General features: G+C 38.1%; 1 protein-coding gene across 6 annotated transcripts in view; it reads left to right on the top strand.

Annotated features, from left to right (window-relative positions):
- The first annotated feature begins 3294 nt into the window (after nt 1-3294).
- Nucleotides 3295-20798, top strand: part of R3HCC1L (R3H domain and coiled-coil containing 1 like) — an 88570-nt gene continuing 71066 nt past the window's right edge. For 2 of the 6 annotated variants that reach the window (XM_063102255.1, XM_063102260.1), the window contains exon 1: nt 3295-3380. The gene's annotated coding sequence lies outside the window, so the exon portion shown is untranslated. Of the gene's footprint in view, nt 3381-3882; nt 4311-17522; nt 17599-20798 lie in introns of those variants that run through there. The other 4 variants (XM_063102256.1, XM_063102259.1, XM_063102258.1 and 1 more) reach the window with 3 other exon arrangements.

Raw genomic sequence — 20798 nt, forward strand, 5'->3', positions numbered from 1 at the left:
TATTTCTCACTGAGAGTGCTGCGACAGATGGGCTCCCACTTCTATCCTGGTCTTCTAAACAAAAGCAAAAGTGATTGTATTAAAATGTAAATCAGATAACATCATGCTCTTGTTTAAACCCTTTAGTGGCTATAATTTAATTCAGGGTCCTCACCATGACGTCAAGCCTGTGCATACTTGGTCCTAATTACCTCAGCATGTCATCTAGATCACTCAACACACATTCTCTCCCCCTCAGCAAAACTGACAATTCTGTCCCTCAAACACCCTAGCTCCGTCTTTGTGTAGTCTGATTGCATTAGTTTTCTTTTCCTGATAACAAAATACCTGAAACTGGGTAATACATGAAAGTGAAATTTATTTCTTACAGTTTTGGAGGCTGGGAAGTCCAAAGTTGAGAGGGCGCATCTGGTGAGAGCCTTCTTCTTGGTGGGGACTCTGCAGTCCTGTGATGACACAGAGTATCGCATAGTGAGGGCTAAGCAAGAGCACATCTTTACATGTTTTCTTCCTCTCCTTATAAAGCCCCCAGTCTATTCCCCGGTAACTCATTAACCCATTAATGCATAGTCTTCATAATCCAATGACCTTTTAAAGGCCCTACCTTTCAAATACCATATTGGGGATTAAGTCCCAACCTAAGCTTTGGAGGGGACAAACGTTCTGACCATAGCTCTGATCTCTTGGGCTGGATGACTGTTCCTTTGGTTCTCACCTCCATTATCTCTTTCTCATCATTCAGAGCCCAGTGAAAAGGTCACCTCCTCAGAGATGCCTTCCTAGACCACCTTGTTAAAGTAATGTTCTATGTCCACCACCAGTCATTGTCAGGAAGTTCTACTGAACAGCAGCCCAGTTCAATTTGACAGTATAGAGTTCTTTGTTTATTCTCTGTCTTATTTGGCAGATTGTAAGCTCCATGACAATAGGGACTATGCTTGTTTGTTCTCCACTGTATGTCCCCTCAGCACATTGTGAAGTCTCTGGTGCATGGTAACAAATATCTATAAATATTTGCTAAATGAAGTTGATACAAAGAATTCATCTAATAGGGAGGTGGTCATTACAATACAATATAGAGATGAGTGGAATGACAAAGGCAGTAAGGTGCTGGTCAACAGGCTCTCCAAAAACAAAACAAAAAAGGCCCTGATTTGTTATTTGATCTCCATGTTGTAAATACTTCCCTCACAGCTGATCTCAAACTACCAGTGGTTTAAAAACTGACTTGTACTGGCCGGCTGCAAAAAAAACCCCCAAAAATTGACTTGCAAAATTCCTGAATATCTAACAGTTGGCTCTTCAAAGCTAGTATGAATTGGCTCTAGCATATCACTGGAAGAAAGGTCAGCACAGTCACAATGAGTGCCCAGAAAAGGGGCACTACTTCATTTTTTGGGGGGGTGGGTGGCGGTGCTCGGCAAAGGCTTCATAGAGGATATGGTACTTGATCTGTGCTTTGAAGGATGAGTATTTTGGCTCAGGCCTGATTCCTCTAAACTGGCTAACGTTGCCCTGCTCCCGGAAGCCCACATTCAATTATTGCTGGTTCCCCTACTCAGCTTGCCTGGGGGATTGGCACCTGACTCAGTGCAATCCTCAGAAAATCCTTCTATGTGGCTGGTATTCTACTGGGTTTGCTTTGAATCCAACAGAGAAGACGTACAGGAGAATTTAGTCAAGGGAGAAGGAGGAAGGTTTTCCAAACAGAGGGACGGTTTATGCAAAGATGAGAGAGCAAGTGCAATACAGCAATTTGGTAAATCTAGATGTATACTGGAGTGAGTGGGAGGAGATTAGCTCCTCACAGGCTTTGTTTGATAGGCTGAGGAACATAAACTGATTCCTACGCTGGGCTGGGGCAGGTGGCAGAGAGTAGGAGAAAGGCACTGTTTACTTTTTCTCCATGATTTTTATCATAACTGGTAATTGAGTTCTGTGGTTGTTGATTTTGCTTTTTGGTATGGGATCATTTGATTAATATCTGTCTCTTCCAAGAGAATGTAAACTCCACAAAGGCAGGGACTGTTCTGTTCACTATTATTTTCTCAGTACCCAGCACTTGTACATAATAAGCAACAAAATACATTCTTGTTGAATGACTGAATCACCTGGGGAACTTATACAAAATGCCCATGCTCACCTACCCCACAATAAGATTTGATATAAATCTTCCTTTTCTGGACCTCCCAATCACAATATGGGATGGGAGGGAGAGGAGTGGGGCTGGCATTCATATTTTGTAACAGCTACCCAAGATATTCACCTCCATTCCTCTTCCCAAACTCAACCAAGTAGAGCCTTTAAAGAATTTTACCACAGATGTAAATTTTGACTTGATTAAATTTTCTGTTTGCATAAATGGGCTTCAGGGAAGTAGGGTGGGCCCAACAAAGGTACTGAGATCAGTAAGGAAATACATGCAGTAATCAGCTAAGCAATGAAGCCAGTGGGAATTAGATCACTTGCCACGGGTGTGAAGAGGGAGCAGATTCAAGTGATAGTTGGGAGGTAGAATCTATAAAATTTAGTGACCATTAGAACGTTGGTGGAAGAGAAAGTGAGAGAGAGGGAAGAATCCAGGTTGAAGGGTGGACTGAATATTAGTGAGTAGGGAGGAGTAGTAGTTTACTTTTCAGGTACAGAATATTTGAGATGCCTGTGGGGCATGGAAGAGAACAGGTCGACTAGGAAGTTGGAAATACAAACAATGAGCTCAGGAGAGAAGAGGCTGGAGTCTCCCCTCTCCCACCCCAATACCAAGAACTGCAGAGAACACCAATATTTAAGAGGTGGGTTAGAAAAATAATCCATGAAGGAAACAGAACGTATTGAGAAGGAAAACCTGGGTAGTGTCACAGAAAATAAATGGTAATGTCCAACGGCGTCAAATGACTAAAGCTTAGGTTAGAAGATCCTGAAAGTACAAGTACCTCCAATGAGTTTGGCAACAAGGATACTTGGCAGCCAGAACATTTTCCGCGGGGCAGAAGCTGCAGTGCAGACTGGAGCGAACCCAGGTGAGGAAGTGGAGACATTAAGCGTAGATTATCTTTTTCCAGAAACTTGGCTGTGAACTGAGGAAGAAAAGAGATGGTAGGATTGAGTGCGATGTGAGATTTGGGCACGTCTATAGCTGAGGGGAGTGAGTGAGGGGTGAAGGGAGACAAGCATGAACACCGTCCCACTCTCGCCATTTTGCCTGCCCCTCCCCCCACGTGACCAGGAGCGTCGGCACGGCCCGGCCTGGCGGAGACTACAGACCCCAGAAGGCCCTGCGCGCTGGGGGCGGAGCCGAGGCCTGGCGTACGCGCCCGTGGCGCGAGCGGAAGAGCGAGAGCTTCGCGGAAGCGGCGGAAGCGGAGAGCGACGGCGCCCCGGTAACTACCAGCCCCATCCCCCCCCTCTCTCCCTCACTGCACCCCAGGTCGGGGCGCGAGCTCTCACTTTTCCTCTCACAGCCAGGAATCAGACTTGCTTCCTTTGATTGTTACGGGTAGTTTTTTCCTCACGTGACGCGCGGGACTGGCCCTCGCCTGGGGCAGAGGTTACTGGGAAGCTCCCGCCTTTCGTCCCCTGCGGGCTCTGGGTTAGCGGGACCTCCAAGGGCACTTTTACCCTAGCAGGGGCAACGTCCCCGCTTTGGGCCGTCGCCCCAAATGCCCCTGCGGAGGGGATATTCACTTACCGGGTTTCACCTGCTACTGAACGGGGTCCGTGGCGACCCCCTCAGGGCTACAGGAGTGTGCGGGCCGCCCAAGCCGCTCCCCCGACGACCCCACCCTCCAGGCGATTTCCGGGCGGCGAACCCCGCTAGTCCGCTCCGCTCCCCGGACGCCCCGGGCTATGGGCTGGGAGTGAGCAGTTTGTGAGGGAGGATGGACTTCCTGCTCGCCTTGGGCGGCCATCGGGAAACTGCAAGTCCGGTTACTAAAGTTTTCTTTATCGGCGCGGCCTCCCTTCAGAGTTGTGTAAGGACAGGAGCACAGAATTTGGAGTTTAATGTCTTGAGAACTTTACCACGTTCGTGTCTTTACGAAGATCAAAGAAGTTAGTAAATAGGGAAAAAGTGTCTTTGGAAACCAACATGAACCATACAAATGTTCTTATGCCAGGTTCCTGGTGAAGAGGTGATATTAAGGCCTTACCACCTGTGGAGTCAGTTTTAAACTTTATCTGAATTTTGAGGCCCAACAGAATTTGGACTCGTCCCTCTTCACAGCACACCTGTCTACCTCTCTTGCCCTGTTATTGCCCTCCTTCAGCACAACAAGGTGCAAGCATCTCAGAAAGCACTTAATGTTCCTCAGGTATGGTTCTAAACAATTACCTGTCTCCAGCAGGTCTTGTGTCTTTCCCGTGGTCAGATACTACTCATGCGCTAAACCTAGCTGTGTTTCTGACACAGACCCACTGATCTGAATACTAGCTGAAATACTATACCATACTATACTGTGGTATACTATACTGTTGTATACTATACTATACTATACTATACGATACTAGCTGAAATACCAGGATTATTTCACCTATCCTAGGTGTTTGTGCTGGGAATTTGTGTTTCCTCACAGAATTCAGAATAAAAATAACCAATATTCCAGTCTGTTTTCTTTCCTGACAGTTAAGCTCTAGGACTCTAAGTAAGTTGCTTGTTTTTTTTCCCTTGTAGAGAATGGGAATTTTGCAGTAAATTTTTAGAGGAGTATGGGAGTGTAGTAATTAGGTAATTTTAGCCTGTATTTGTTCTAAAATTATTGATTGAAAAATTCTTGAATATGATTCAAAAAACACAGAGATGGCAGTAAGGTACAGCTGAGTGTACAAATTTGAGTTCAAATCCTGGTGTTGTGATTTACTGGTTTTTGACTAGGCAAATTAGTTGACTTTTCTGAGCCTGTTTACTTATCTCTGAAATGGAGATAATAGCATTTTCTTCAGAAGGTATCTGTAAAAATTAAATGAGATGTGACCATAAAGGGCTTAATAGTGCCAGGTGCAAGTAAGTTCTCGTTATTTTGTTGCTGTTATTGATGGCTATGATGGTAATGATAAAAAATGATGATAATTTTAGGTGAAGTGTTTTCCAGAGATTCCATTTATTTGTTTGTAAAATAAGGATAGTTATCTTTAATCCACAAGAGTAGAAAAAATACTGTAAATAGGTTTTTAGATTGCAAGGTTTTTTTTTAGCAATTGCATTTTATATAAAAATTATATTAGGCTTTTTTTCACTTTAAGAGGTTGCTAAAGTGCTGTTGTGAAAAGGTTGTTGGAATGTGCTGTTTCTGTTTTTCTGGAGATTCCAAATGTTGCTTTGTACCTAGTTTGTTGAAATTGGACTGGTGTTTTGTTTGTAACCTGTAGTAAGAATGCACTTCTCTTTATATTGTTGCTTGTAGTAGAACAATTACCTATTTTATGATTCAGATATTGAGTGGAATAGAATTTTATAGAGTAGTTTTTGTCCTCCTGCTTTTTTTTTTTTCAAGCTAGATTATTGATTTTAAAACAATTTTTTGAACCTAGTGGGTAGGGTCTGGGTGACTTGGTGACCTTTAGTTTTTAAAGGTGGAAACTCTTAGTGAGATGCTGATGATGGCACAGTGTGTGTCTATCTGCAAGGAGTGAGAGTTCAGAGAAAGCCTTATAGAAATGATTTCTTAAGAATCGAAACATGTATTTTTACTTCCTTCACATGCCATGTTGACTACCAGATGACTGCAGATTCATATGTTCAGGAAATGTTTCCTTTATCTCTTTTTTGATGTGGTATCCCTTGGCTGTGCTTTGCCAGTTTCGTTCTTACCTTTAGTTATGAATCGGCAAGATAACTGCCTTTTCACAACAGACTTGTATAAAAGCTATGAAAGTAGAGTCACTTCCATTAAAATCTACCTTATGTGCTATAATGTGTTATCTTTTTTCCTTTATGTTTTAAACACTTTTGTTCTTTGTTTTGTACTTAAAAGGAGTTTTTGGAAGATAGGCTAATTCTCAGCTGTATCGTCTAAGTATGCTCAGTTAGTAATGACTGTGGAATAGTTCTGAATAGGAACATTTTGCTGATTATCCTATGCCACTGAGGCATACTCTGGAGAAGCTGTATAGTATTGTGGAAGTAGCCTAAGCTGTGGAGTCAGACCAAGGTCTGAGTCCAGGCTCTGCTGGATGTGGCTTTGGTTCATATAATCATTCTGAATTCACTTCCTCATCATGTGTAAAACAGAGCTAATAATACTAAACCTTCATGGCTGAAAAGATTAGAGATCATTTGAACCAGATACATATTATCCAGGCTTAGTATAAGACAGGGGCGTTATTATTGTTATTTTCACTTTTTGTTATTGTATTTTTCTGATAGTCGTGGATTTTGGTAGTACATCTGTATTCATTCCCCTAATGCTTCGCATGTTCAGTGTGTTCCTTTGTTATCCAAGGTTAAGGTTGTTGACTGTGACCATGGAACCCTGAAACACAGCAAAGCTAATTGGCCAACATGGAGTTTGAATTTTTGACCTTGTCCTCATTAGCTCCATGAGCTAACTGTTCACAGATATCTCACCAGAATGAATGAAAAGACTGGTATATTTTTTGTTCGGCACTCATGCAACTCATTAGATATATAAGTAAATGAACTAGTGCCAGAAGTAAAAGTATAGATTTTTAATTATTAACTTATATTAATAAGTTACAAGACTAGCCCTCACACTGTGTATAAAACTGACATCCTATAAAACTGACCTATACAATGATCTTTGACAACCACTAACCTGAACTATAATCTAGACATTTCTTTTAGTTATTGAATTATATTTGTTGCAGACTTCCCATCTATAGAAGTAAGAAGAAATAGAACTAGGCCATTTATGTTTTGAATGGGAACTCTATTTCTATGCTACCCACCAGAAAATGTGCTCTTAGCTAGTGGGGAAACATTTAGAGTTCTCTATTAATGAGCCCAGCAGGGTGGATGAAGCTTAGGTAACTCTTAAGAGCTTATAGAATTAAGGAAAAATTCCAGTTGTCAGAGCTTATATAGAAGAAAAAAATATAGGGTGTTGCTCAGCAGTAGTAAGCCTGCATTTGGACGGAATTTTCTCCTCCTCTTAATAAAACATAGACCAGTTGCTCCCAGTCGGTGGTGTCCATTTTTCACTGTCTCATGCTAGGTTTCTGTGTAGTTTTCCATTCCTCAAATTCACTCTTCAGTTTTATTAATACTTGTCCCTTTTGTATCTTTCTTTTTTTATGCCAAACATGCCTGGTTTGGGAAAAGGGATAAAAACGAAAGTCGGGAAGCAAAAACAGCAGGTTCTGGTGTCTAGTACTGTGAGGTTTCCAAATAATACGAGTTAACATGGTGTGGATTTCTGGAATAGGCAAGTTGCTGAGAGTTCATGACCATTTAACTTTGTGCAGAGGGAAAAATGTGGGCAAAAGGTGTGTAGCACTCCTTAATATCAGATTTGCCTCATAAAAGAATCTGAATACGTGTAGTGTTAGTGTTGGCCTGCCGTTGGACTGTTTCAAGTTCTTTGCCATGGAATGCCAGAAGAGTTTTAAGAAAGAAGGAAAGCACTTGGATTTAAGTCTTAACCTCTCAAATTTATACCAGTAATCCTGTTTCTATTTTATCTGTAAAATAGGAATAATAATACTAACCCTGCTTGTTGATAAAGATTAAAGGGAAAAGTAAACAACAAGGATGTCTTGAAAATGGGGTGGGTAACTGTGGGGTAGAGACAGGCAGAATTCGAGTGAATCACAAAGACGCATACACAGTCACACAGACACACACATAGGCTGAGAGTGAGGGTCAGAGATAGGAGAAGTCAGAAACCCTGAGAGGGACAGTCACACAGGCAGTTAGAGTTGGAAAGAAGGTTAATAAGAGATGTATGAGAAGAGCAGATTTAGAAAGGCAGACTTAGAAATGAGAGACAGACAGATACAGGGAGGGAAACAGAAAGAGAAAATGAGTAAGGGAACAAGGAGGACATGACCAAGACACAGAAAGCTTATCAAGTTAGTTTTTGTGTTATTATTTGAGGAGAACTTGTAAATATTTCTGGTTAGGTAGGAAAGGGAAGAAAAGCAGATATAATAGTAAATCAAATAAAATAGACAGTTTTATTACACTAACATTTTCTTTAAATACTAAACTTATATCGCATATTAATCTTGCAAATACCAAGCCAATTTATGTGCTATAGAACTGTTAACTACTTACTTGACCCCTCATAGTGTAAATATGTTTTTAAAAAAATTAAATCAAACTACTTTCTTTTTTAAAAGTAATTTTTTTTTTCAAAAAATCTAATACATGCTTACTGCAGAAAAATCGGAAAATACAGAAAATTTAAAAGGACAACAGAAAACACTCATCTTACAATCTAAACATAATGTATAATAAGGCTCATATTTTTCATTTTTTTAATTTAAGTTTTTAATTGTAACATAGTTGAATGTAAGTATCTGTGGGGTACAGCATTGAATATCCATACTCGTGAGCAATCTGTGATGCTCAAATCAGAATAATTATTATATTCAATAGTATACACTGTCATTGTTATTTGTGGCTCTTTACCAATTCCTCCTTCCCCCCCCTTCCTGCTTCTAGTAACCTCAGTTCTCCTATTGACAGTTCAATGTATTATTGTGAATATTATATCTTTCTTTTATTTGTATGTTTATTATCTTAGCTCCCACTTATGAGTGAGAACATAAGGTATTTCTCTTTCTGTGCCTGGCTTATTTCACTTAATATGGTTTTCTCTAAGTTCATTCATGTTGCTGCGAATGGCAATATTTTATTCTTTTTTATGGTAGGGTAATATTCCGTTGTGTATATGTACCACATTTTTCTTATCCAGTAGTCTGATGATGGGCATTTAGGTTGGTTCCAACTCTTGGCTGTTGTAAACAGAGCTGCGATAAACATGGGGGTGCAGGTATCTCTTCAACGTGATGCATTCCATTCCTTTGGGTATATACCCAGCAGTGGAATTGCTGGGTCATATGGTAGATCTATCTGAAGTTGTTTAAGGAATCTCCATACCATTTTCCATGATGGCTGCACCAATTTACAGTCCCACCAACAGTGTAGGAGGGTTCCCCTTTCTCTGCATCCTTGCCAGCATTTGTTGTTCTCCATCTTTTTGATGATAGGCAGTCTAACTGGGGTGAGATGGTATCTTAATGTGGGTTTGATTTGCATTTCCCTGATACTGAGTGATGTTGAGCATTTTTTCATGTATCTGTTGGCCATTTGTATATCTTCCTTTCAGAAATGCCTATTCAGTTCCTTTGCTCATTTTTTAATTGTGTTATTTGTGTTTTTAACTGTTAGGTTGTTTGAGTTCCTTGTATATTCTGGATATTAATCCTTTGTCAGATGCATAGTTTGCAAATATTTTCTCCCACTCTGTAGGTTGTCTTTTTGCTCTGTTAATTGTTTCTTTTGATGTGCAGAAGCTTTGTATTTTGATATAATCCCATTTGTTTATTTTTCCTTTTGTTGCCTGTGCTATGGGGATCATGTTCATAAAGCCTTTGCCCAGTCCTACTTCTTGAAGTGTTTTCTCTTAGGGGTTTTATAGTTTCAGGTCTTATATTTTTCTTTAATCCATTTTGAGTTGATTTTGGTATATGGTAAGAGGTACAGGTCTAGTTTCATTCTTCTACATATGGATGTCCAGTTTTCCCAGCACCGTTTATTGAAGAGGCAGTCTTTCACCCAATATATGTTCTTGTTGCCTTTGTCAAAGATCAGTTGGCTGTAGGTTTGTGGGTTGATTTCTCAGTTCTCTATTTTGTTCCATTGGTCCAAGTGTCTGTTTTTATGCAGGTACCATGCTGTTTTGGTTACTATAGCTTTGTAGTATAGTTTGAAGTCTGGTAGTATTATGCCTCTTGAGCTTTATTTTTTTGCTCAAGATTGCTTTGGCTATTCAGGGTCTTTTGTTGTTCCATATGAATGTTACAATTGCTTTTTCTAGTTCTGTGAAGAATGTCATTGGTATTTTGATGGGAATTGCATTGAATCTGTAGATTGCTTTGGGTAGTGTGGACATTTTCACAATGTTAATTCTTCCAAACCAGGAGCAAGAAATGTCTTTCCATCTTTTTGTGTCCTCTTTAATTTCTTTCAACAGTGATTTGTAGTTCTTGTTGCAGAGACCTTTCACCTCCTTAGTTAAGTTGATTCCTAGGTATTTTATTTTTTTTATGACTGTTGTAAATGGGCTTGCTTTCTTGATTTCTTTTTCTGCTAGTTCATTGTTAGAGTATAAAAATGCTACTGATTTTTGTGTGTTGATTTTGTATCCTGCAACTTTACTAAAATCCTTTATCAACTCTCAAGTGTTTTTTTGTAGAGATTTTGGGCTGTCCTATATATAGGATCATGTCATCTGCAAACAGAGACAATTTAACTTCATCTTTTCTAATCTGGATGCTCTTTGTTTCATTGTCTTGCCTGATTGCTCTGGCTAGTACTTCCAGTACTATGTTGAATAGGAATGGTGAGAGTGGGCATCCTTGTTTTGTTCCTATTCTCAAGGGAAAAGCTTTCAACTTTTCCCCATTCAGGATGATATTGGCAGAGGATTTGTCATATATGGCTTTTATTACGTTGAAATACTTTCCTTCTATATAACAAGGCCCACATTTTTCATGTGTTTTTTTTTTTTTCCCAGTCTTTTTTTCTAGGCACTTAACTAAAGCTCTTGTGTTTTCCTAAAGGAATCAAAAAGCTGATTATAAGTCCAAAATGATACTGCAAATTAACCATATGTGGTGGAGTTAAATCTATATTTCTGTTTTGGCATTTATGTATTTTCATAAACTATTTGTATACCTATTTTTATTTCCTCTCTCCCTAGATTGTAAGCTTAATAACTCCAGGCTATATGTTATTCATTTTTGTGTCTAAGGCATCTAGCAAAGTGTCTTACATGTAATAGGTACTCAGAATATATTTGAGATAAATTGTTAAATCTCCTAAGTAGATACTGTCTTATTTAAACAAGTATGCCCAATTGCACATTGTCAATTGGACCTTCCTTAAAGTTGAAAAAAGCTTGATTTTAGGGTGTGTGTATGTGTGTGTTTAACATGAAGCGTACTGAACTAGAAAAGGGCACTTTTCCTGGTTAGCTTTTGTTGTGTATCAAGCCACTCCAAAACTTAGTGGTGTAAAACAACCATTTTATTATGCTTATGGATTCTGTTGGAATTCAGAAAGAAGAATGTGGAGATGCTTTGCCTGAGCCTTAGCTGGGAAGATTCAAGAGCTGGTGTTGACTTGATGGCTGGGAGATAGAATCTGGAGGCTTCTTCACTCGCATGTCTGGTGGTTGATGTTGGCTGTCCCCAGAACACCCATATACAGTCTCTCCACATAGGCTAATGTGAGCTTTACGATATGGTGGTAGCTGTTTTCTGAGAGAACCAGGTGGAAGCTGCATTGTCTTTTGTCACCCAGCCTTGGAAGTCATGTGGTGTTACAAGCTTGCCAGATTCAAGGAGAGCAGCAGTTACACGGAACCCACTTCCCACGGGAGGAGTGCCAGAGTCAGAAAAACATTGGGGCGGGAGATAGGTGCCATCTTTGGCAAAGACAGTCTGTCATAAGCACTTACTGAAATGAAAAATAGTAAGTTAAAAATTGAGTTAATAAAACAGTATACCTTTTTAAGTGTTAGGCCTCTTGATTCTTTTACTGTGAGAACCAGTGATTTTTTTAAGTACTGGAGGTGACAAGCCCTGGGAGCCATGTAGCTCTTGGTTTTTGCCACTAATGTTGTCAATGTAACATTGCTGTTCTTTCCTTTTTTTTTTTTTTGCCGTAGTATTTTCTTGTTTTTGTTTTTCTGTACTGTTTCTTGTTTGCTTCCTTGGGTATCCTGAAACTCTTCTTTGCCTCTGACACTTTGATGAGGCACAGTGCTTCAAAAACTTAGGATAAGATCTTGGCTACCAGTTTATTAACGTGCAGTTTGCCCTCTCAGTGGAGAGAGAACTTTGAGTTCAAGGTTGAGGAATTTATCTTTTACTTCATAATGTCATTTAGTTTTAATTTTTTAAGTTATTACTTATTACTGTTATCATAAATTCAGTACATGTTCGTTATAGAGGATTTGGAAAATACAGCTGTATTTTCACCACCTGAAAGTAACTGTTAACGTTTAAGTTTATTTCCTTCCATTCTGTTTTCTCTGTGTGTATTAATGTAACATACACACAGACACACACATACACAAATTGGAATCTATTGCTATTGTGTATAAATTTTGTATCTTAAAAAAAGTTCATTAATAGTGACTAACAATTTTTCTGGAATGTAGTATGAATTATGTTACTGAGAAGTGATCTTTAGATTTTTATTCATTTTGGATGGGAACCTAAGAGACTGGAATTCAAATTTGGGTTTTGTCATTGTCAACCTGAAAACTAGGGTAAGTTATAGGATACTGCTAGGCTTCCATTGTGTCAGCTCTCGAATGATTTTCCAAGGTATTTGACAGAACAATCTTAGGAAAACTAATCCTCTGCTTAGAAAATTACTTGTACCCAAAAGAGTACGAATAGTACTCTTACCTTGTCTGGTTGATCTTTGAGATTCTTCCAGTTTTACTAAGTGATCTTTGTGTTGAGAAATGCAAAATATAGCACTATCTATGTAGGTATTTAGGCTTCATGGAAGAGGAAGACCTTGAAGTGATAGAGTAACAGATAGACTGGAAAGGACAGAAGAAAATTCCAGACAGAATGGTAAGAAGTTGGAAGCAAAAATGAGTACAATATGTGAACTGAGACAAAAAGGGAATGTTAACAGTATTGCACAAATCGAAGGTATGATTTCTGATGATGAGTAGAAATTATCTGGGTGTAGTGATAATGAAGGAGAATTAATGGAAGGTTTTGAAGGCTAGGCTAAAGAACTTAGATTTGATCCAATAGGGGATGGTACTTTTCTTTTGGGAGTCTTATGATGAAAACAGTGTTTTAGGAAGGTTGTCTTGGCAGCTCTGCGTGTGAGATAACCTCAAGTAGGGAGTGGCTGGGTCAGTAGTACTGTGGAGTAATGTGGAAATAATGTGGAAGAAGAAAACATGATACCTCTTGTGGAGGAAGAACAATAAGATACGGGATTAGAAGAACTGGAAGAGTCAGAATGCCTCAAAGTATTGACCCTGACATATCAAGTATGTTGTGTCATTAATAGTGATACTGGGAAGGGCCGACCCCGTGGCGCACTCGGGAGGGTGCGGCACTGGGAGCGCAGCGCTCCCGCCGCAGGTTCGGATCCTATATAGGGATGGCCAGTGCGTTCACTGGCTGAGCGCGGTGCAGCCGGTCACAAAAAAGACAAAAAAAAAAAAAAAATAGTGATACTGGGAAAAGGATCACAGATCTAGGAGAAAGATGAGTTCAGTTTCTAATATGTTAAATTTTATTTTTATTTATTTTTATTTTTTATTTATTTATTTTTTTTGTCTTTTTGTGACTGGTAAGGGGATCACAACCCTTGGTTTGGTGTCTTCCGCACCGCGCTCAGGCAGTGAGCGCCCCGGCCATCCCTATATAGGATCCGAACCTGCTGGCGGGAGTACCACTGCGCTCCCAGTGCCACCCTCTCCGGGGTGCACCACGGGGTCGGCCCTAATATGTTAAATTTTAGGTATTAGGTAATTTAAGTGGTAGTTTAGAAAATCTGGTGCTTTAAAAATTTGTTAATCGGAATGAATGCTGTCCCTTTTAAAGCAATCTGTTTTTGAGGCTGTGCATTATTCTAGTGAATATTCTTTGGAATTTGTCTTTTGGAACTGCTGTTAGAACCAGTAATCCATGCAAGAAAACCAATCTCATGACTTGATGGTCATATGTCTTTTCCCTCAAAGAGTTTTATCTTGCTTGATCACCTGTCTTATTTACCACACTTATGTATTTGTAAGTGATAATTGTCAGTTTCTAAAAATTAATCTACAGAGGCATAAAATTTATTACCATGGAGGATATTTATATGACTATCCTGGTTGCTGAGGACATTAAAAAATCTTAAGCTGTGATAGCATCTTTGCAATAAAGTGCTATTATGCACTGTTAAGATGGTGGGTTCTGGGGAACCTATGTTTGAATGATCTCTTTAGTACATTAGTTGTGTGTCTTGAGCAAGATACTTAGCTTCCTCATTTGTAAAATGGGGATGGTTATAATACTCCTTACTTTGTAGGATTTTTGTGAGGATTAGCTCTTAGATTTAGAATAATGCTTTGCAAATAGTAGGAGTTCAGTAGATATTAGTTATTTATTACCACTTGAACAACTACTGCTATTGCTACCACCACCACTTTTTCTATTTATCTATTTTGTTTGTTTGTTTTAAGAAATCAGTTATGTTCCTGTATTGTATACTATTCTAGTGGAGAGATAGGCAGCTGGAGATAAAATTGGAACTCAAAAGATCAGATATTAGTGATGTGGTTTTTTAGAATGTTTGGCCTACAGCTTAGTGGGAAAAGAAGAGAAAAGACTAAGGATGGAATATTGGGCAACACTCATATGAAGGGAGTGGTTTGCAGAAAAAGAGCTGGCAAGGAAGCAGACAGATTGTTTAGAGAAAGAAAGAAAACGAATATATATAGAGTGTACAGAGGTTATGTTAATTAGGATTAGATTTGGTTGCAATCATGTAACAGACTTAAACATGATAGAAGTTTATTTCTGTAGATGTCAGGAATTCCGGAAGTAGTCAGTTTAGGACTGGTATGGTTTGCCATGGTGTCATGATGTTGCTCACCTTGTGCATGGATTCTGTTCTTTTCCAAAGTTACTTTAGGGTCTAAGATAGCTGCTAGAGCTTTAGCCGTTTCATCCACATTCCAACCAGTGAAAAGGAGAAAGAGAAGAACATGTCTACTTCCCTGTAAGGATACTTCCTGGAAGTATACCACTTTTGCTCATATTCATTGGTGAAACTTAGTCATATAGCCACACCTTGCTGCTGGAGAGGTTGGGAAAAGTGGACTTTATTTTGAATGGTTGATTCCTGATATTTTGAATGGTTGATTCCTGAGAATAAAGAACAGGAACAGTGAGGATAAAAGTGTAGCTAGATGAAGAATACAGGGTAGACCACAGTTGATTGTCTTTAAGATTGTTTAATTCATTATTGGTAGTCCTTGGTAGAGTTTCTATGATTATGAAACTGTGAGTACAAATCTGCTCTTGTCAGATTGCATCAACAGTACTTTGTTTTTAGGTTGTAATCCCTTCATGAATCCTTGCTTTATTAGGATTATCACTTTCTAATAAAGACAAAATTATGTGTATGTGTGTATGTGCATGTGTGTATATATTCCCCCATTAACATTAGTGTTGGCTAAAATTACTTCATATGGTAACAGTGTGCAGTAAACTTTCTGGTACCCTCTTTTGTTGTTTTAAGCCTAATTTTACCTAGTCTTCCATTCACTTCCAGTTTGGTTGCTTTTTTGGCCAATATTTTTAATCCATCTTTGTCCTTTTATATTACTACTCTCTCTCACTGCTATTAATTGTACTTCCCCAAATAGATAAATGAGCAAATTTAATTAAATGTGTTATTTGCACTGTCTCCTGATCATTAATGAATTTGTAAGTAAGGTCAGACCTACAGTCTTCCTAGTATTATAGTTCCTGAATTCTCTCTGTCCACTCAATTGATAATTATTTGCTTTTTAAATTTTTATTTTTAAAGCTTCCATATTTTGTGTGTTTATATTCTTTTAGTATTATAAATACGAAGGTCTTTCAACAAAGAGGGGACTTTTTCCCTCAGAATTTTTGTTCAATTGATTTATATATTTTTGAATGATGAACAAATATTTAAGATAAAAAGTTCATATGTTGCTATTTGGCTTTTGTTTTGAAATAACTTTCTAAATTTAATATTTTATCAACAGACATAAAGTTTAAAATAGACGCAATTTAAAAAGTCAAATAGTAAAAAAAGAATTTACTGCAAAATACGGTGAGTAGTTTTTGTCCCGTCCCTCCCCACTGTCTCTAGTCCCTTCTCTAAAGGCAAGCAATTTCAACTCCTTAAGTGGTTTCTTTTGGCACTTACGTATCTCCATATTTTAAAATAATATGTGTATAATACTGTCTTTTGACTCACCAGTTTATTCACTATATGTATATTGAGTTTCTATTGTGGTAGAGGAAGTTTTACTGTTCTTAAATAACCATGTCTACTGCTGTTCCTCCCCTAGCCTCCTAATTTAGCTCTATTACATACAATATTTGGTTAAATCAAATAGTTAATGTTATGTTTACATTATGCCTGTGCAATTTTTATTTGCTGATAGTATCTTAAATAGCTTCTCAGTGCAGTTTTCCAGAAGGCCAATCATAGTAATCCATCAGTTCCAATTATCTTTTTATTTTTTTTTAATTCTTGGAAACAGCTTCTAGAGAATTCCGTTGTCCTATCTGAGCCTACCCTCTAGGCCTACTGCATAGCTCTTTTCCTGGGATGATTTCTCTTTGTTGTTATCCTTAGACTTTTCACTCTTCTGGGTTTGATTCCCAGTATTGTTAGAACTTTCTTTCTCACTCTTCTTTTACTCTCTTATTTAGGTGGAGCACATCCTCTAGTAGTTGTGTTGGATTGAAAAGATAGTACTATGGCATAGAGCATGGGGATGACAACCTTCAACATGCCTGATCTCTGTCACATAGCTTCAATTTGGATTGGTTGCCACCTTCTTCTGGCGCAGTTATTATCTTGGAATACCCACTCACCAGTAATTCCTTCACTTCTCTCTTGTGTTGGAAATCCTGTTTTCAGTGTCCCATGTCTTTATTCTTTTGGTTTATTTCCTTGTTGTCAAAGGATGATGAGACCATCACTTATTATGTAGAATATCTGATCAGGTACAACTCCCTGAACAAAGCAGATTGATAATCTTATATAGTGTTTTGGGGGAGCAAGGAGTTCAGGGATTGGAAGATTTTAAGAGGCTAGACACAGTTAATATCATCTGTAGAAACATGGTTACTTAAGTCAGACTGTTAATTGGTTGGTGTAGTGGATTGAATTATGTCCCCCCAAAACTCGTTGAAGCTTGAATTGTGTCCCCCAAGTTTTATGTATTAGAAATTCAGGCCCCATGGGGGCTAGCCCATGGTTCACTCGGGAGAGTGTGGTGCTGATAACACCAAGGCCATGGGCCACATAGGGATGGCCGGTTAGCTCACTGGGTGAGCATGGTGATGACAACACCAAGTGAAGGGTTAAGATCCCCTTACTGGTCATCTTAAAAAAAAAAAAAAAAAAAATTTAGGCCCCACTGTAACTGCTAGGAGGGTAGGAAATCCTATTATTGGTAATTGAAAGGTGGGGCCTTGAAGAGGTGATTGGATTGTAGGACCATGCCATAGTGAACGGATTAAAAATGGTGGTCATGGGCATGATTCTGAGGGCTTTAAAAGAAGAGGAGGTCTGTCTTTCTCTCTCTCTGCTCTCACTGCTTCCACCATCTTGCAATGTGAGACCCCTGGGTCGCTGTCACCATCACCGGATGGACTTTGGACTTCCCAGCCTCAGAAACTGTAAGTAATAAATTTCATTTTCTTTATAAATAACCCAGTTCCAAGTATTTTGTTATAAGCAACAAAAACAGACTAATACAGTTGGCATTTAGGGGTGTTTTATTGGAGTGAATCTGTCCCTAATTGGCTGACTTGCATAAGCAAGGGCTTATACTGATTGGTTGGCTTGTAAAAGAGTGTCTGTTGAAATGAGTTGTTATCAATTGAATGGGTTTAAAATTGGAAGGGTTTAAAAGTGGTTCTCAGTAACTTTTTACTATGGCTACAAACAGTCTTTTCCTAAATTTGTAAGAACTTTAAAATTCTCAATCCTTCAAAAAGGAAAAGAGAATCTTTCTAGGAAAGAGTACGTGACAGGTAATTTTGTGAGCCTTTCCATATCTGAAAATATCTTTGTTTTCTATCCTCACATTCAATTAATATAGTTTGGATAAGTTTAAAATTCTAGATTGAAAATACTTTCCTTCAGAATTTTTAAGGCACAGTTTCTTTTTTCTTCTTATCCTTTGTTGCTATTAAAAAGTCTTAATGCCAACATGAATCCTCTTCTTTTGTTTGGATCTTCTTTCTGGAAACTTGTTAGATCTCTGCTCTGTTTGCAGTGCTCTGAAATTTTATAATTATGTACCTTGCTGTGGGTCTGCCTGTTTTTGTCTGCTATGGTAGATGTTTGTAGGTATCTTTCAGTCTAGAATATTTACATTTTTCTGGGAGCTGGTGTGTGGGAATGGGAGTGGGGTAAAAAATTTTGTCATTCAATATACTCACTTAATCACTCAGTTTTAAAGACCTCTCTGCTCTTCTAGTCAACTCACAAGCCAGAACCATCTGTTTTACATTCTACAGAGATAACCTCAATTCTTCAGGGAGGAGGAGGGGATCTAAGGATCTAACGCTCCTCAAACCCCTTTTACCCGATGCTCCCCATTTCACTTCCATTTCCATAGTTGGTGTGGCCAGTTTCTGACCCTTGAGAGGATTTCTATCTCTGCTGCTGGGTTGGGATTTAGCTCTCCAGGGTCTGCTATACAATTAACATTCATCTGTATATGTTCTAACTTCCAAAGTTTTGTTGCTTTTTTCTCCTCTCCTACTCTGTCTAGTGGATTTATGTCTTAAGACAAAACAAAACAAATTTACTGTTATTTTCGGAGGATTTGGGGGAAGAAGCAAAATTATATGTGTATGTACATTCCACTCTCTTAACCACGAGACTGAAATGATTTGATGAGACTAACTGGAATATACTTTCATGTGAAATGATACTATATGATTATTATAATTTTGATTTGTGAAATGCCAAATAACAATACGGTGTTCAAATGCAGTAACTAAACATAGATCTGCAGAGAGGGCACTGCTATAGGAAAGGAAGAGTAGGAAAGGAAGAATGTCATGCCTTCTTTGATTGTGAGCTATCCCTTTAATTTCTAAAAATATTCTTTGAGAAAAAACAAGTATTTCATATTCATTATGAGAAAACTGGAAAATACTGATTAGCATGAGGAAGAAAATCAAAATCACTTTAATTCCACTACCCAGAGCTGACTACTGTTAACAGTTTAGTGTATATCTTCTAATCTTTTTCTATGCATTTACCTATGTATTTGAGCCTGTGTGTTTAAATAATACATACATAACTGTATGTATTATTTTGTTACCCCAGTTTTTCCCACCATGAAAGTATTATATCTCTTGATTCCAGAGAATTTTTTTTTGCACAGTATTCTAAATATTATATTCCCATTAACAAAATCTAACAACTGCCATTTATTTGATTGTAGGTTATGTGTGAGACACTGTACTAATATCTTTCTTTTTTCTGTTATGTTGACTTTATTTCAGACTACAGAAAAGTTCCAAGAATGGTACAAAGAATTCACCCAGTTACCCCAAATGTTAGCATTTTGGTCCATTTCTTTTCTCTCTTTCTCAATATACAGATATGTCTTTCTTCTAGTCTTCTTTTGACATACCCCTGTCATTATTTGAGCACTTCCTTACTTTTTATCATAACAAGGTATTTTAGGCTCATCTTGCATTTTCCCAGCCCTGGAATGAGAATTTTCTTCAATATGCCCTGGTTTCTTTTACTAGAGAATGGCTTTATAAGCCATGATCTGGACTCTAGGTGTCTTAGTTGTTACTGGGCCCTCATTGCTTCTAGGCCCCCTCTGCAGACATCTAGGAAATAGATATATGAGATGGGTGTGTGTGTATATATCTGTATACACACACTAATAGAACTTTGTCTGTTAAAGCAGTGAGTTTATATTAATACCTCAATTCTGATCCATTTGATAAAACATTGAAAATATATTAATGAAATTATTTGACCTATTTTTACTTTATTTTAATGTGGCTACTAGAAAATATTAACTTACCTCTGTGGCTCCCAATATATTTCTGTTAGACAGCACTGATCTACAAACCATGTTCAAAAGTTAATTGGATTAGTTTTCTTTCTTCAGCATTCCTTCCCTCTCCCCAGTGGTTGTTATTCATTTGCAGTACAGTTCAGTTCACTTGTTTTTATTTGTATTCTATGTTTTTCTCTCTGTCCTAATTGATCTTATTTATTTTTGGGTATGTGAAACATTAACATGGTTCCAAGTCATTATTGTACAAAAAATATATACTGAGAGCACCCATTCCTTCTATCCTTTCCTTTCCACCCTGTGTCCACCCATCCCTCAGAGGTTACCAATCTCATTTTTCTCTAAATTCTTCCTGTGTGTTTTTTCCCCTCAGGATTGAGGAGATACACGTATATCATCTTATTTTCTCCTCTTTCTTACATAAAAGGTAGCATACTATAGATACATTTTTGCACTCTTATACTGTTTCCAATATTTTACAGTTACAAACAATGATGCAACCTTTTCCATATGTATTTTCGTATATTGGAGGTATATCTTTGGGTAAGTTCCTAAAGTGGGATGTTTGGGTCAAAAGTTAAAAGCATATGTAGTTTTCTTAGATATTGCTATTGCAAATAGTTCTGGAATAAGTGTCCTTGTAGAAGTCCAGTTATTTCCTTATTATAAATTCTTCAGAGAATTGCCTGGTCAAAGGACCTTTGAGGTATATATTTTATATATATATGTTCCTGAAACATATTATTAAAATGCTTTCTGTATTAATAAAATATATGCCTCTGCTAATATTGTGTTTGAGTGCTATTCTGTTGACATTCACCA

The sequence above is a fragment of the Cynocephalus volans genome, chromosome 7 (genome assembly GCF_027409185.1).
Source record: "Cynocephalus volans isolate mCynVol1 chromosome 7, mCynVol1.pri, whole genome shotgun sequence".
In the NCBI taxonomy this organism is placed as follows: domain Eukaryota; kingdom Metazoa; phylum Chordata; class Mammalia; order Dermoptera; family Cynocephalidae; genus Cynocephalus; species Cynocephalus volans.